General features: G+C 40.2%; 1 protein-coding gene, 1 long non-coding RNA gene and 1 pseudogene across 3 annotated transcripts in view; 2 read left to right on the forward strand and 1 right to left on the reverse strand.

Annotated features, from left to right (window-relative positions):
- The window catches only part of TJP2 (tight junction protein 2), a 103,181-nt gene extending 98,206 nt beyond the window's left edge, over positions 1–4,975 (reverse strand). The window contains exon 1 of one of the 2 annotated variants that reach the window (XM_011382492.2): positions 4,765–4,975. The gene's annotated coding sequence lies outside the window, so the exon portion shown is untranslated. The remainder of the gene's footprint in view (positions 1–4,764) is intronic. The other variant, XM_011382490.2, reaches the window with a different exon arrangement.
- A 94-nt stretch (positions 4,976–5,069) lies between these two features.
- Positions 5,070–12,965, forward strand: part of LOC111732662 — a 13,671-nt gene continuing 5,775 nt past the window's right edge. The window contains exon 1 of the long non-coding RNA XR_002777650.1: positions 5,070–5,158. This is a non-coding gene — a long non-coding RNA (uncharacterized LOC111732662). The remainder of the gene's footprint in view (positions 5,159–12,965) is intronic.
- Positions 11,123–12,194, forward strand: LOC111732659 (annotated as a pseudogene).

The following is a 12,965-nucleotide window of genomic DNA, read 5'->3' on the forward strand; positions in this document are numbered from 1 at the left end:
AATAGCCAAAATGTAGAAACAACCCAAATATCCATCAACAGATGAATGGATAAAATGTGGTATACACATACAATGGAATATTATTTGGCAATAAAAATAATAAAGCATTGATACCTGCTACAATATAAATCTTGAAAACATTATGCTAGGTGAAAGAAGCCAGACTTACAGGACTATATATTGTATAACTCCATTTATATGAAATGCCCAGAATGGGCAAATCTATAGACAGAAAGTAGATTAGTGGTTGCTTGGGGATGAGGGAGTGCGTAGGAGATTAGGAACTGCTAGCTAAAGGGGAGAAGGGGTTCATGAGGAGTGGTGCTTTTTTTAGGGCAATAAAAAGTCCTAAAATTGATTGTAGTAATGGTTTCGCACTGTGAATATACTCAAAACCAATGAATTGTACATGTTAAATAGGTAAATTGTCTGATGTATTAATTACATCTCAATACAATTGCTTTTTTAAAAATGGCCTAAAGGTAGAAGAGAATTAAAAACATACTGTTAACAAAAAAGTGTTAGGTCCCACAAAGGTGTGACTTTTCCTGTCTTCTTTGCATTGTAAATTTTTCCCAAATGAAGATAAGAGATAGCTTTTTATTATCATTTGACAATTTACAAGTACTTTTACAAATAAGGTCCTTTTGAGTCCTTACTATAATCTTAGAAAGGGATAATTATTCCCCTAATTTTATATTTCCAGGATGCGGCACCTCCGAGTTTATGAGGTTTACTCCTAGGAGCTCATCAGCTGGTCAGGGTAGATGTCAGTTCTTCCACACTTAAATCCTGTGCCCATCTTGGGGTGCTATGTAGATATTGTCAGGTCAGGTGGATATGCAGAGGTGGCATTGGCTGACAGATCTCAACAAGGAGAATGCCCGTGACTTGATTTTCCTGAGAGTTGGCCCAGCTACACTAATGCTACATTCAAGTCAAGTACAATCTTAAATGGTTACTCATTAGAGGATTTGTGGTTCCATGGAAAGAATTCTTTGCTCTTTTGGAATTTATTTCAGTTTGGGTTCATCTTTTTATTTGCCTCAGGACCTAGTAGCACATGTGGTACCTGATGTTCCAAAAGAAATCAATGAATACATAGATTCTAGAAGTGAAGGGGAGTTAGCAGGCAAAAATTTCTTATTCTACATGGAACAACCATAGAAAGAACCCTGGTCTAGAGTAGGAAGACCCAGGTTGGCTTCAGTTTTCTCATTTGTAAAATGGAGAAAAAAAAGAAATACCTCTCTCAACATTATTGTAAAGATTTAAAGAGAATATGTCTGAAAATACTTGATTCACGCACTAAACAAATGTTTGTTGATACTAAATCAGATAGCCCAACACCTTGATCTCTCCTATGGAGACCAGTGGGATCTTCTGGGCGTTCGGAATTCCAAACCTCAGATCTCGAGAATGATGATCAATATCAAAAGGTGTTGATTAGATTTTCCAAACCTGAACCAATGACTACCTAATAATAAAGAACTCATGATTAACTTTATTTCATGTTTAATTTAAAATTGTATTCTCTTGTACCTTCAGATTAATTTTTCAATATCTTAGTGTGCATGTGTATATATGTTTATTCTACCGACTCCTAAATCTAACTATATATCAGAATCACTTCAAGGTGTGATTAAATCTATAGATTCCAATGAAAGAGATTCTCACTCAATAGGTTTGAAGTAGTTGGGAGTCTCCATTTTTACCAAACTCTCCAAGTGATTCTCCAAGCATCACTCAATCGCTGGTAAAACCATTCACTGGACACTTTCTAATTTTTTCTCATGTGTGGACCACAAATAGCATTTGTTCACCAAATAAAAAACTGAACTGTATTGCAATTTCAGAAGAGAACATAGTGGAGAAGGGGGAACTTTTTCTCTTTTGCCTTACTAAAATTAAAGGAAATAACAATCTGAAATTCTGTGAATGCAAGAATCTCTTGAAGTGGGAGAACTTTCTGCCAAATCTTGCCCATTTGAATGACCCTCATTCATCTTTTCAAAGAGATTTTTCCAAGTTGTAAGTTCCTCCCTACAAGCTGATAGCCTCATTCTGATGAAAGTCAATACAAGAAAAGTCAAGGGTCTTAGAGAAAAAGGAATTTGGAAAGAATTTGAAGAATCTGCCACTATCTGGCTATTTATTAACTCTTCCCAATATCCCTGATTGCTTATATATTCTGAACTATATTCTTGATCTATAACAATGACTTCCTTAGATCATGAATGAAACCATTTTTATTCATCAATTCACATTATGTTCTCACCAAAACACATGTCCCGTAGCCAGAAGCTGGACAATTTTCAGCAGGTGCAAGCAGATGATGTTCATTACAATGTTTTCCTAAATTATACAAATACTTTAACAACTAGAAACGTCATTGGACTATTAGACTCATTTAACATTAAAGCAGAAACAAATAATCTGGAGTATTTTAGAAAAATTTTTCAAATCTTTCTGAGGTTTTTCTGTGACTTCCTCCTATATATAACAAGCAATAACTTTTTTCTTTTTTTTTTTTAACAACTTTGTTCTTAAGATTTATTCCAACTACCTTTGAAAATGAGTTCGAGTCAATAAAAAAAAAAAACAAAAAACTAAACCCAATATAAACAGAACATCTAAAATAAAGCCAGTTAAAAGAAGCATAGAGCTTTTATCAGGTATCTCCGCTTCGGGCTCTCTGAGTCCTGGATAGCTCCCTTTCTTTTCAGCCAAATCAAAAAGGAAACCCTCACGGGTTAGGTTTATTCTCTATTAAAAGAAAGCACATGCACTCTAAGAACCTGGAACTAGAGTGCCTTGTCCACACGGCCAGAGACCAAGGCATTTCCAAATGTTTGTTCATATTCTGCAAACAGGATTTTACTTTTACTTTACATCCCTAATTAACCTTTTCTGTACTTTACAAAAAGGAAAATAACATTAAGTCCCCAAAAGCTCAGGGGCTAGGGAGAAGGGGGAATGAGTAGATTATTGGGTACAGTTTCTATTTGGACCGATGGAAAAGTTCTGGAAATGGATAATGGTGTTGGTTGCACAACATTGAATGTTCTTAATGCCACTGAATTGTACACTTTGAAATGGTTAAAATGGTAAATTTTATGTGTGTATCATAATAACAGTAAAAGAATAAAAGTATAGAGAAACAAAAAACAAGTTATTATGCTAACCACATGTCTGAATCTTGCTAAGGAGCCTGCCACCCAGGTGGGGAAGGGCTGTGACCCATGAGCCTAATGAATTTGTCCTAGTGTGGCAAAAAAGAAGGTTCAAACGTAAGACTGAACGGAAACGCAAAATTACTTTTTTACATTAGATGGAAAACCTAGGCTGGATCTTTGCAAATGTAAATATGCAAATGATTCCCTAGGCAATCTTGATTCAGCAGGTCAGTATGAGACCTAAAATCCTGTATTTTTAAGAGATCTGCAGGTGATGCCACCGCTGGACCGTGGGTCTCACTTGAAGCACCAAGTCCCCAGGGCACTTGAAAGTAAACAGAATGTCACCCTATCAGTCTAATCATCTAGAACCAGGCCCTCTCACCAGGAAACACAAAGAGTTGATCTTATCTTTCAAGCGAACTGGTTAAGGACTTAAGTCACCTACCAACCACCATTTGCAAAAATGCGTTGAGAAACCTGGGTGTTAGGCCTGACCGAAGGGGGCTCCCAAGAGTACCATCCACCTAGGGGAGTAGGTAGCTCCAGACTAAGAGGATAGCTGACAGAGAGGCAGTTTCGCAGAAAGGGCTCATGCAGACTTCAAAACAGTCTTGAAAATACCCTTCTCAAGCTCGAAGAATGCCTGGAATTCAGTGGCCTTTATCCAACATAAAGATTTCAAACTCAGTTTTGACTGGGTTCCCTATAGAAGAACCTTGCAGTGCGGCCCTAGAAAACTGACAACGCCCAGCAGGTTGATAAGCTCGGCCCCTCCCTTACAAAGAGGTCAGAAAATGGGGGGAAAAAGTTCTCTAAGGAGGCACAGATTCGCAATCTACGGGCTAAGGGGCATGCGAGCACCTCCGGGACTGTAGTCAGTTTCTCAGGTGTGCGGAGTTTTCAAGCCCCGCCGCTGAAACTCAGTTGGCAGCTCAGGCAGCCCCACCTGGTTTCAATTAACCCTCGACCCGCGTAAACCCTAGACACCAGCCCCCGCCCCCTCCAGATAGTACAGCAAACGCTAGCTGTGCCAACAGAAACTCAGAGGCCCTTTAAATCTGGTTAAAGAGAAGCTCAACAGGAAGTAAGACGGTTCCCATACCTCAGGGGAGATGGCGCAAGGCCAGGTAGGAAAAAGAAAGTGGCTCCCAGGTACCTGTAGCTGCCCCAGGTGCTTGCTCGAACCCACTTCCAGACGATTCCTTAAGAGAAACTCTATGATGTGCTGTCGTCCCTCAGGGGGGACGGAAAAGCAAGTCAGCTAAGTATCCCCCAGAGGGGGAAAAAAAATCAATGTCCAATAAAGTAAACCCAGAGAAGTGGAGCGGGGGGATGCATCAACTCGCATTTATCCGCTCTGGCCCTCACCTCCGTAGCACGACAGAACCAGGGTGCAAGCGCCCCGCCACACCCAGCAAATCGCTCCCTTGCCAAATTCGGGGCAGGAGGGAGGTCTCCTGGCGACGCCTGAGCCCGGGCTGCTGCACCCGCGGCGGCTCTTGTCCGACTGCGCGGCTGGCAGCGCCCGGACGCCGGGCCCGCGCTCCCGGCTGGGGAGGGAGAGGGAGGAGGGTGCAGTACTCGCCTGGAGGCGGGTGGCGGCCGCGATCTGCCGAGTGGGGCTCAGGGTAAGGGCGGCTCTCGGCGGCGCTTGGGCGCGCTCCGACGCGGCGCCAGCTGCTGGGCCGCTGTCGCCTGCGCTCCCCGTGCGCGTGTCTGGCGGCGCCTCGCGGGATCCAGAGTGCGGGAGGCTGCCCCGGGAATGGGCGGGCGCGAGTGGCCTCTGCGGCCGCTCCTGTGTATTATTGTGACTCAATCTATTTCCTGTTTGGAGGTTTAGGAGAAAGAAAGAAAATCCAAGGTGGGGGCAGGGGGGAGTTGGGCGGCGGCGAGGCAGAGAGAGGAGTCCCGGAGGGGACGGAGGTGGGCAGTGGCTGTCACCTGCTTCCTCGAGACCCTCGAGAATGCGCGAGCCCGGGGTAAGGAGCTGCCCCTTATCACTACTTTGAGACGTCGGGAAAGACTGGGGCAGGGGAGTCCTCACACACGCCACCCAGCGGTGGGGCAGAGACTGCGGCCGCTAGGACCGCCTAGTCACTTCAGCCAGCGCGTCCAATGCCTTGCTTTTTGCCTTCTCTGCAAAACCGTGTGGAGCTTTCTTTGTACCCACGGCGAGCGGAATGCGCTGTGCTGCTTTATTTTTGCCCAGGTCGGCTTTCTAATCCTCTCCTGGGGTATGCGCAAAGAAGAGGGTACCTCCGCCAGCTTCAAAACACCACGGGAGGGATGGTCCTCGCCCATTGTGTGTTTGGTGGTGTTGTGGTCTTTGTTTTGTTGGGGGCGGGATGGGAAGCAGGTTAGGAATTTTGGTGGAAAGTTAACTTTTGTGATCAGTTTCCGTTCTCCTCCCCCACCAACCTCACCCTTAGCCGGGATCGCACAGTCTGAGGCCCCAATCCGGAAATACCGGTTCCTCCCGCTGGGACAATAGGTGAGGGCGGGAGTGCTTGCTAACCCGAGAGTCCGCTTAGTCACAACCAGATTCCCTGCTTAGCCGGGAGGGCAGAATCTTCCTAGTGCCCAACTGCACTTGGCAAGCAGGTGCTCCTTCCATTTAGTCTTGTTAAATATTCTGGGAAGGTAATGAGGAGTTATTGTTTAATGCGTTCAAAGTTTCAGTTAAGGATGATGAAAAAGTTCTGGAGGTGGATGGTGGTGTTGGGTGCACAGCAATGGGAATGTGCTTAATGCCCCTGAGTCGTATGCTTGAAATTGCTTTAAATGGTCGATTTTGTTATGTATATTTTACCACAATAAGAAAAATTCCTGGGAGGGTCATGCCCTCCTTTTTTCTAGACAGCTTTGTTTATGACTGCCAAATCCTCCTTCCCTCCTCCCTACACAAACCTTTGCCAGGACTAATGGAATGAATAACAGTGCTTCTTAGAAAACTTAAGTTCACTCACTTTAGACTTCTAGGGGTACCTATCAGCAAGTTATTCCCAGAAGTGAGAAGATTGAGCCTAAAAGACAGTACAATTTTTTTTTAAATGATGAACAGTAGTTTGTCAGAAACAAAGTGTTAGTAAGATGAGTAAAGGTGTATATGGTATGCCACTGTTTAAGAAAGGAGAAACACAAACATACATGCATTTGCTTGTTTTTTTAATGAAAGGATACTAGGATAGAAGCTAGACTTCTCTGACTATATCTTCTTTTGTAGATTTGACTTTGGAATGATGTCAATTTTACATAATTATTTAAAAAATCAAAAATTTAAAAAGCAAAAGCAAAATGTAACGAATGTGGGTATCAACTTTATGGCTTAATCATGTAAAGGAAAATTATGTCAGGTGACTTTAAAGTATGATTATTTGACTCTACATCCCTTAGATATATACACTGAGGATGAAGAGAATGTTAAAAAAAACAACTGCTTTTCAATAATCATAATATTAATAATAAGTAATTATGTTAATGTCCTTAACAGTCAAGATTTGTCAGTATTAAAGAGAAATATGAAATCAAAGAAGTTAAGCAGTATTAAATTTGAATTGAAATGATCATTTAGAACTCATGATACATTTTTTCTTTAAAAAAAAAAATTCAAGGTCTGTTTTCCTCAAAATACCTACAGTGGCCTCTATCTAGCTTCATGCAGGAATAACTTGAAATAGCCTCATCTTCTATCTCCCACCCTAGCACTTCTTTGTTAAAGGCAGTGTGGGGATCCATGGAAGCTAGGTGCCCATGCATACACCACCCTGAGGGGTGGGCGAATTAATGTTTCACCGTCTAACCTAACACCAGTGGGAGATAGAAGCTGGTAAATATTCCTCCCTTTTTCCCCAGGGTAGACTATCCTGAGACTCAGTCTATATCACTTCTCAGAAATCAAGTCACACAGAATCAACCAATCAGGTGCCTGAAGCAGCCTATTGAGTGAAGCTCCCTTGAATTGCTCTCTCTGCTTCCCAGTCCCTCACTTCTTTCCCTAGGACCATGCACCCTAATAAAACTCATGTCTCAAGGCTCTGCTTCCTGGGAAAACCAGCCTAAGACATATACAAACTGTGTATCTCAGGATAACTAAATAGTTGGTGAGAAAATTATTTTAGCCTATAAATAATGACAAACTTTGAATATCAGCATTTTCCAAAACCCTAATAAAATAATGGATCAAGGCAGTGGTTATCAATGGACACTAACATCACAGAAAATATCACCAGACACTATGTGCCATCTGATGGAAATACACACCACAAATGACACATTCTTGCCAAAAAAAGCAACCCCGAGTCTGATCAAGCTTCTAGATCCAACTGCCAATTTATAGGAACTACTTGAATAAAGGAATGTGAAACAATACTACTATTGGGTTATGATGAACAAAATCCAGAATGTGGGAAACTTGAAAAGACAAATGACCGACTCTCCCCTACAAGTAGCAAGGCATTAAAAATGATGGGGGAGAAAGCTGTAGATTAAAAAAAGACAAGTAATGTCAGCGAAATGCAATATGTATTTCTTGTTTGGGTCCTGATTCAAGCCAACCACTAAAAAATGATGAGATATTTGGGGAAACTTGATATTCCCTAAGTTAGTTAAAAATTAGGAAAAATGTTTAAATGTTTTCATCCATGCCACTGATTTAATCTAGTATATGGAGTTGCTACTACATGTGTTGGCATATTTATTTTATATATGCATGCACACAAAATAAAACACCAGTTTAATTACTTTCTGTATCCAAAATAAACATTTCAAGGAAGACTTGGATTTTGAATTTTCTTTGAATAGATTCAGGTAGGAAGAAAGAGACTCTGGCTGCCATATCTGGTAACTGACATGATCTTTGTTTTTCCCACCCACTCTTTTCATTCTGGGTACATGCCGTATGTATTCCTTTGTGCTTTCCTGTAACCAGCAGAACGGCATTTTCAGTAACTAATAAACATTTCCACTCTGAAGACTAAACATTTAAAAATTACTCAGAGGAATAAAAAGACTCTTCCATGGGCCACAGGGGCAGTGCCATGAAAAAATGGGGCAAGAACTCTGGGTTCTGACTTACAGCTCAGCAGAGTTTCCCTCCCTGTCACTGGCACCAAGGCAGTCCCCGAGAAACCATCTTGCCTTCCTGGAAGACAAAGCCCCATTCTGTGGCCTCTTGTGACTGGGAGCTCTTGTGTTCTGAGGTTCTGAAAGTGATACTGTGCTTCACCTGCAGGCCAGACAAGTTGGGAAAAGGGTCAAATCATGGTCTAAAGAGGGGCGCTTGCCTTGATAAGACAGGTGATTTCTTTACCTGCAGTAGGTGCACCACAGAGCTCCAGAAAGAGCCTTGTTCCTAGTCTTGACTTTGCTACTGCTGCCTATGTCATCCTGAGTTTTGTGTTTAACTTCTCAGAGTCTCAACCTCAGTCTCCTCACTCTTTGACTCAACAACTCCATTTATAGGTATCTATCACCTACCCTCAATACTCACACCAGTATTGAAAAAAGTATTTTAAGAATGTATATGCCTCTGTGTTGGAATAGCAAAAGAAATTAAAATTAAATGCCATCAAAAGAATGGCTGGGTAAACAATGGCACATCCATACAATGTGTGATATTTATTTGGGTCCCTTTCAGAGTAGTTTTCTGTGTGGACGATTCAGAGGTTTGTTTTGGTTCCACGATGAATATTCAATTAGTTAAAGTTACAAATTTCAAACCCCCGGTTCTTCTTTAGGCTTTAATTTTACATGTTTTGCTATCCTATTTTGTAAGTTTAGCTTTTATTTTCACTTATAAAATTTTATTATGTAATTGTTGATACATACAATATAATATATGTAACATCTATATGAGCTTAGGAGCATACAATAAAATGAATACATGAACCGGCCACATGATCGATAGAACAGATAGAACATTGGCAATGCTTTTGACCATGCCACATAAACCAAATCCTAAGTCCCCCTCTTCTCCATCCATTTCAAGGTAATCACTATCTTAAATTATGCAGTCAAGTGAAAAGAAAGGTTTACCAAACGTGTAATCTTCATAACAATGTATTATATAGATTTGCTTCTTTTGAGTTTTATAAGAATAGAATCACACTGTACATAGTTTTGTGCAACCAGCTCTTTTCATTGCAAATTATATTTCTAAGATTTATTCAGGTTGTTGACTATAGCTATATATTTCATCCAATTTTACTGCTATGTAATATTCCATTTCCATATTTGATTCTAAATTTTTCTTTGAATAAAACAATGCCCACTCTCTAGGCAGACAATTACTTTTTTAGTGAACTTTGGAGATAAAATGTCAGATTATTACAAGATCAGAATTTTTTGACAACAAGAGTGATTTTTCTTTTTATCCACTATGGAAATACATATAACATCCCATGTCATTCAGAGGTTTTGCCTTCTAAGTATTCTGAAGTTGTTCGCTGAACTATTCTTTCTACTACTTTGTATCTTTGAAATTTTTCCTGTATAAAATTTAGGGGGTTAGAGTTGAATTGAAATGACATCTGGATGTCTTTCTTGGCTTTGTCTGAACTGGGGGTCATAACTTTTTAAGGTGTATCTACTGACTGAGGAATGTTCTCCAACAGTTAAAAACAGTAAGCTAGTCTATATGAACCAATATGCAAAATTCTCCAAGATCCATTGTTAAGGAAAAAAGCAAGTTGCAGAACAATACATATGTATGAACCTGTTTATTTATTAAATAGATGCATGCATATGTAAATGAGTAGAAAAAGGGCTGGAAAGATGCTCCGCATCTTGGCAGCAGTGGTTAACAGGAAAGGTGCATGAAAAAGGCTGTGATTTAGGGGAATGGGAAAATGGTGATGAAGACTGCACTTTTTGGGTGCTGTTTTGAATTTAATCAAAAGCAAAAGTAAAACAAATGTGAGGTGGACTAGAAGATCTGCCTGATATCTTCTGGTTGACACTTGAAGTGATCTTAAGAGGATGGAGAACATCTGTCTCGATAGGGACTTGGTAAGAGGTCTTGGTCTCAGCACCCTGGTACTTCCTGAAGACTGGGGACAGCTGCAGCTCTCAGAATCAGGCTGGTCATGGTTGCATGGGTCGCAAGCCTGCTGAGTGCTGTTTCAACACTCTACCCTGGCCTCATCCCTAGTCACACCTGTCCTGGCCTGAAGGCAGGGCTGCTGAGGGGCCTGGAGATCCCTCAGTATGCATGCCAATTGATTAAGGAATTCTTCCACTTGAATCCCAGGTCCCTCCTACATAGGGCCAAGGCAGACAGCAGCCCCACCTTCTCTCCACCTCAAGTGTAGCTACCAGTCATGGTGTTGAGAGGAAAGGCAAAAGGAGTAGCCAAAGATGTTTCTTTCTCTTCTCTCAGCAGTCACTGGGTTAATTACTTCGATCCCTTTTAACACACTTTATAGTCCACCTACTTTGTTATGATACCTTAAGTTGTGCAATTTATAACTCTGTGAAAAGCCAGGGGTTACTTCTAGATTCATTGTTTCTATGGCCAAAACTTTGGAAGTTTTTCTAAGAAAATATCAATTAAGAGGCACACTGCTTGCTTTATGGCATTCAACATTACTTATTTGGACTCTGACAAACAGCCCATAAAGAAATAGTACTTTGTGTTGATCACTTGTTAACAGTCCAAAGATCACTGTGGTTTTAGTTAAGCTTCTAGTGAATATTAATTTTAAACACACATGATAAGTATAGTTCCCCTGAAGCTGGGATTGCCTATGAATTTTCAAGGAGAAAAATGGAGATAGAAATAGAGAAATATGAATAGAGATAAATTCATTGAATGACATTATAGAAGAAAAGGATATGGTTACTTAGAGTATCTAATGTAAAAACCATCTTTCTCATTAGGATGCTCAAAAAGCTCTAAACAATAAAATAATAGTTTTGTAATAATCACAACCGATATGGTATAGGCCAGATGCATGCCCACTCAGAGAAATTAGAGGCTGAGATACAGCTGAATGGTGCCTGTGCTTGTTATGCATCAGGTAATGGTTGGTGTATTAACAACATGACCAATAATGGGCTCACATTTTAATGGATACTTATTTGATATAATATGCCTGTGACACTAAACCGAGATTACATAAGCATGCTAATTCGTTAAGGGATTCTTCCACTTAAATCAGTAGCAACCATTTAAAAACAACAAAAGCAGCCATCGCTGAAGTGACTGCAGCCAATATGAAGTTCGATCCTTTTGTAACTTCTGAATAGAGCAAGAACCATAAAAGGCATTTCAGTGTACCGTCCCACATCCACAGGAAGATTATGTCTTCTCTTTCCAAAGATCCGAGATAGAAGTACAATGATCAGTCCATGCCCCGAAAGGATGATAAAATTCAGGCTGTGCGAGGACACTACAAAGAGCAGCAAATTGCCAAAGTAGTCCAGATTTACAGGAAGAAATATGTCATTTACATTGAACAAGTGCATCAAGAAAAGAGTAATTGCACAACTATTCATGTGGGCATTGACCCCAGGAAGGTGATTATCACTAGACTATAGCTAGACAAAGACCACAAAAAATATCCTTGAACACAAAAGCCAAATCTCACCTACGAAAGGAAAAGGGCAAATATAAGAAACAATTGAGAAGATGCAGAAATAAAGCAATCTTACATACAGTGTTCATTAAAAACTGTTAAAATGAAAAAAGAATAAATAAACCAGAGCAAGTGAAGGTGTGGTGAAACTGCTACATTGGTATTGCCATTGTAAACTGCTCCTGCCTGTCAAAAAGCATTTTTGTAAAATGCATCAAGACTTGTAAAAAATGCCGAAATCATTTGACCCTGTCATTTTACCCTGGGATCTCTATCTTAAGACAATAGTACAAATTCAGAGAAAACTATATGCACAAAACGTTTTATCAATACATTATTCATAAGACCAAAAATCGAAAACAATGGAAATATCCAACAATTAAGGGAAAGTTAAGTAAATTGTCATACTCACTATAAGGAACATTACGTGGGCATATATATGTTAACTATGAAGTATATAGCAATATTTATTCAGTCAACAAATATTCACTGTTTCCTGCTAAGCACAGGAGACACAATGATGAACAAAAACTGAAGGTTTTGCTCTCACAGAGCTTGTGGATTATAATTATAGTGTAATATTAAATGTAAATGACAGAATACAAAATGCACAAACTTTGGTTACCACTATGCAAAACTGAAATGCATAGGCAAAAGGACAAGAACAAAACTAAACCAAATGCAAACTAAGTTTTATTTGGGGTAGTGATAACAGATTGATCCTCCCTCCTTTTCTCATTTTACAGATTGCATTCAGTATTTTTTTAATTTAAAATATTGTGAGATGTATAGAAACATCAAGAAATACTATTGTTAGCTGCAAAAAGCAAAATCATAAGTAGTGTATTAGAACAGCTGCAGCTCTGCATGCAGATGAACAGAGGCCGAAAACAATTGTGCAAAAAGGAAAAACATGAAAAGCCCTAGGATCTGAGCTAAACACATTTTTCTTTTTAATAAATGCTTGTTAAGTCCGTTGGTTCAAGGTCTAACACTATGTACTTTTAAAAGAGATTTGGAGGGTCTACGGCCATGCTACCCTGAACAAGTCAGATCTCGTCTGATCTCGGAAATTAAGCAGGATCGGGCCTGGTTAGTACTTGGATGGGAGACCACCTTTGGATGGGAGACCACCTAGGAAGACCAGGTGCTGTACGTGTAAAAAATTTAAAAAATAAGGGATTGTAAGCTGATAAGGTCCTTGCAATCTGTG

The sequence above is a fragment of the Pteropus vampyrus genome, unplaced genomic scaffold (assembly GCF_000151845.1).
Source record: "Pteropus vampyrus isolate Shadow unplaced genomic scaffold, Pvam_2.0 Scaffold479, whole genome shotgun sequence".
Lineage (NCBI taxonomy): Eukaryota > Metazoa > Chordata > Mammalia > Chiroptera > Pteropodidae > Pteropus > Pteropus vampyrus.